Consider the following 5000-nt stretch of genomic DNA (forward strand, 5'->3'; position numbering starts at 1 on the left):
GTGATTAAAGCAGGAGAAAGAAATTTAGAAAATGTGTTTGTGACTATAATAAAATATATATATGGGGGATTTGAAGTTAAATATACAGAACAAGAGTGGGAATAAACTGTTTGGGTATTGTCTATAATAAGTATGTGTCTTCCAAACAGAAGGGAATGGTATAAGAATATTATGAGAGAATTCTATGTGACAATTGCATTGCAAGAAGTAGAAAGAGTGAATGCTATATTAGAATGAGGAAATTTTGTTTGGAGATTATACTTGTAAAAATTATCAGTGAAAGGTTTAAGTGCAAACAAGTTATCAATGAAAGGTATTTGGTTAGGGGCTATGAAGGGGAGGAAACTGTAAAACATTTTCCTTAGAATGCAAAAAAACAAAACTGAAATGATTGGCAGCTTGATGGAAAACAAAGGTTGAGTAGAATATCATTTGAAATAAATATGGGTGTGATTTTATATGGGTATTAAAAATTATCAAAGGAAGATTAGATTAGAATTGACAATATTCTATTATGTTGGATATAGATTGTATGACATGGGTGATGTGAATATATACTTTATAACAGGAAATTAAATAACATTAACATGTTAGGCATAATTCAGTTCTGCCTTTGGCAGGTAGAGAAACTGTTTATATACATGTGTGTTTATGTAAACAGGTAAAAGAAAATGCATAAATATGTAAAGTAATGCAAGTTTTCTTTTTGCAGTCTGCAAGTGTAAAATAAATTTAAAGCTGCCCATACTATCTTCAGAAATACCATGACATCCACTAAAGCTACCAACAATGCAGTCAAATGGGACCTTGGTTTTCGATTTAATTTGATAGACAGCAGAGTCCTGAGTGCAGCTCTCTACTTGTGTTACAGTGCAGTATTAATATTGGAAAAATGAATCCAAACACCTAATTGGGGATTAGAACCAACAATGTTCTGATGTTCTAGTATCAAAGTCAAGTATGACACTTTGAGCCACTGACATTCACACAAAAACTGAATGGGTAGTTTTTAAATGAGCCACTTTTAATTTTGCATAAACCAAAGCCATTGTAAAGATCTGTGGCAGTAGTGAAACTCATGAGGGTGATTACTTGAAACATGTTTAGCTCTTCATTTGTACACATAATTAAGCTTAATATGTGTGAGTAAGTGAAGGTAGGATAAGAGCCTCGAAACAAGTACACTTCCAAGTAGAAAAGGTTTTAGCTATACAGACTCTGTATGATTTGTTATGAATAGGCTTGCATGTATTATTTATTTATTGGCATTTGTTTTACAGGGAAAGTCCACTGGGCCAAGAAGAACCCATTTTCAGTGGAGGCCCAGGGAGAAAAGCTCCACAAAAGCAGTTAGTATAATAGTACACAAAGTTTGGACAGTTTGTAATAGCAAGAAGCATAATAAACTGTTTAAATAAAGTAATCATAACAAGCAGTATAAACAGAGTAAAATGCTGTTTAAAGTGTAAGTGGTACAGATAAATAGTATTAATCTATATAAATAAAAATGTAAATGTTCATTTGTTCAAAATCTTAAATCTCCGAAAGTTCTTCACCGATTGCTTTGAAATTTTCACACAATGTTGCATTCGAATACGTGCGTGTTTTTATATACCTACTATGGATTCTATATATTTGTATACAAATATGCAATGTTATATGTTTTTGTTATAACTTTCTTTCTTCTTTTTCAGTGCAATCGATCTTCTTTAGTTCATGCAAATAATGCCTCGCAGAAGATCAAACTTAGGTCGTCATACTCGTGGAGCGGAAGCAGTGCGAAGAGTAATTGCAAATCAAACTGAGGAAGAATGGGCATCAGCGAACGAGCAAAACAGACAAAGAATGGCTCAGATACGTGCCGAGGAAACAGCAGAGCGACGTGCAGCCAGACTTGAGGATGCACGGCTGCGAGCACGGCGATCAAGTTCTGCAGCTTCAGATCTGCTTCGTTCTCAACAGAATGAACGCGACAGGCTGAGAGTGGATGAAAGACGTCAACGAGAAACAGCAGATCAGCGTCAAACACGACTCCGTGCTCAGCAATCATACGATTACAATCACCTTGCATTCCGGTACAACCCAGCTGATGATTATAGTTTGAGCTGGCATGTTCCCATCGGCACTATGACTGAAGTGTGTCCTTATTGCAAGGCTCTGAAATTTAATGGAGAAACAAAAGGAATGTGTTGCGCCACCGGAAAAATTAAACTGCCTCAACTTGGAGAACCGCCAGAGCCATTAAAAACTTTGCTTGCCGGATATACCGCCGAATCAAAGCATTTCCTATCTAACATCAGGAAATACAACTCATGCTTCCAAATGACGTCGTTCGGCGCAGAAATTGTAACAGCTCAATTCATGCCAACTTTCAAAGTGAAAGGACAAATTTATCATAAAGCCGGCTCCCTGCTTCCATTCCCAGATGGTCAACATAAATTCCTACAAATGTATTTCATCGGTGATGGCAATGATGAATTGAATGAAGACTGCGGAATTTCTACCGGCATACAAAGGTCCATCGTTTCCCAACTGCAAGAGCTTCTTCACGAAAAAAACAATTTAGTGCGTTTGTTCAAAACAGCAATTGGCATGATGCCATCTGATACACACAAGATTGTTATTCATGCTGACAAAACGCCTGCTGGAGAACATGTGCGAAGATTCAATTCTCCAACTATAGATGAAGTGGCAATTGTTATAGTCGGAGATCAATTCCAACCTAGAGATATTGTTCTTCATAGGAGAAACGATCAATTGACAACAGTTGCAGAAACTCATCAATGCTACGATGCCCTGCAATATCCAATCATTTTTTGGGATGGTGCCGATGGATATCACTTCAACATTAAGATGATAAATCCAGTTAGTGGCGAAGAAACAAATATGAAATGCAGAGCAATGAACTATTATTCATACCGATTAATGATTCGAGAGAATGAAGACAATCACATTTTGAAATGCCGTCAGTTGTTTCACCAATACATCATAGATATGTATGCAAAAATCGAAACAGAATGTTTGATATTCATCCGTTTGAATCAGACCAAGCTTCGCTCTGAAGAATACGTTCATTTGCGAGATGCAGTTGTAAATGACGGTAATACAACTAACGTTGGAAGACTAACGATTTTGCCATCTTCATATACAGGCAGTCCACGTCATATGCATGAGTATGCTCAAGATGCAATTGCGTATGTTCGTCACTACGGGCATCCAGAACTATTCATTACTTTCACATGCAATCCAGCTTGGGATGATATACAACAGCTCTTACTTCCTGGGCAATCGCCGGTGGATAGGCATGACATCACAGCACGTGTTTTCAGACAGAAGCTGAAATCGCTGATGGATTTCATGGTAAAACATGAAGTGTTTGGGTCTGTGCACTGCTGGATGTACTCAGTGAAATGGCAAAAGAGAGGATCGCCACACACACATATACTAATCTGGCTCTGTAACAAAATCACTTCAAATGAAATCGATATAATATGCACTGAAATACCTGATGCCGACATCGATAAGGATTTGCATGAAGTTGTGATGAAAAATATGATACATGGACCTTGCGGTACACGGAATCCAAATTCACCATCCATGATAGATGGAAAATGCTCTAAGCGATATCCTCGAGCATTAGTATCCAACACAGTTACAGAAACGATGGATATCCTTTATACAGAAGAAGATCAGCAGAAGATGGCAGTAAATTAGCAACCATACAAATGTGAAATGGTGACATCGAAGTAGATAACCGGTGGGTTTTTCTATATTCGCCTTTGCTATCAAAAATATACAAAGCGCACATAAATGTGGAATACTGTAACTCCGTTAAATCGATCAAATACATTTGTAAATACGTGAATAAAGGCAGCGATATGGCAGTTTTTGGCGTGCAACCAGAAAGAAGTGATAGGAATGCGGTCATACATATCGATGAAATCGCACAGTATCAGGCTGGAAGATACATAAGCAGCAATGAAGCTGTATGGCGAATTCTTTCATTTCCGATACATGAACGAAGTCCAGCTGTTGTTCACTTAGCAGTACATCTAGAAAATGGACAACACGTTCATTTTACACGTTATGTCAAAATGACGCGTTTGCGAAAACACTGCTGTATTTGGAAGTGCCTACAAATTACACATGGTATGCGAGTAGAAAATCATTTGAACGATGCAAACGAGGAGAGCGTGTCGACAGACAACCTGGCATATTCAAAGAAACTACGATAGGCAGACTGTACACCATGCATCCCAATCAAGATGAATGCTTCTTTCTTCGCATGCTGTTGGTAAATGTGCCCAGTCCAACGTCTTTCCAGCAATTGAGAATAGTCAACGGCGTTACACATGCCACTTTCCGCAGTGCATGTCAAGCTCTGAATTTATTGGAGAATGACCGATACTGGGATGTATGCATTAATGACGCGTGCAATACATCACATCCAAATCAAATTCGTGCATTGTTTGTAATCATTTTTTCCGCCTGCTCTCCTTCATCTCCAACAGAGTTATGGGAGAAATATAAATCGCACATGGCTGAAGATATTTTCTGTCGAATACACAAGGAAAATTCAAATATGAACATGGATTTCACAGCAGAAATCTACAATGAAGCGCTGATAATGATTGAAGATTTGTGCTTAAAAATCGCGAACAAAGTTCTCAATCAATTGGGAATGCCATCACCGAATCGATCTACTGCTGCTTCGTTCGATGTAGAATTGCATTGTGAACAAAATTACAACACGGGTGATCTTTTGTCGTATGTGCAATCAAATATTCCTAAGCTAACGCTTGAGCAAAAAGGCATTTACGATCAAATAATGCAAACTGTCAATAACTGGGTTGGAGAAATCTTCTTAGATGCGCCAGGAGGAACTGGTAAAATGTTCCTAATTACATTGATTCTGGCAGCAATTCGATCCCAAAATGGCATAGCCTTAGCTCTTGCATCATCTGGAATAGCTGCGACATTGCTACCAGGTGGAAGAACTG

Source organism: Protopterus annectens, chromosome 3.part0 (genome assembly GCF_019279795.1).
Source record: "Protopterus annectens isolate FY-2018-M chromosome 3.part0, PAN1.0, whole genome shotgun sequence".
In the NCBI taxonomy this organism is placed as follows: Eukaryota; Metazoa; Chordata; order Ceratodontiformes; family Protopteridae; genus Protopterus; species Protopterus annectens.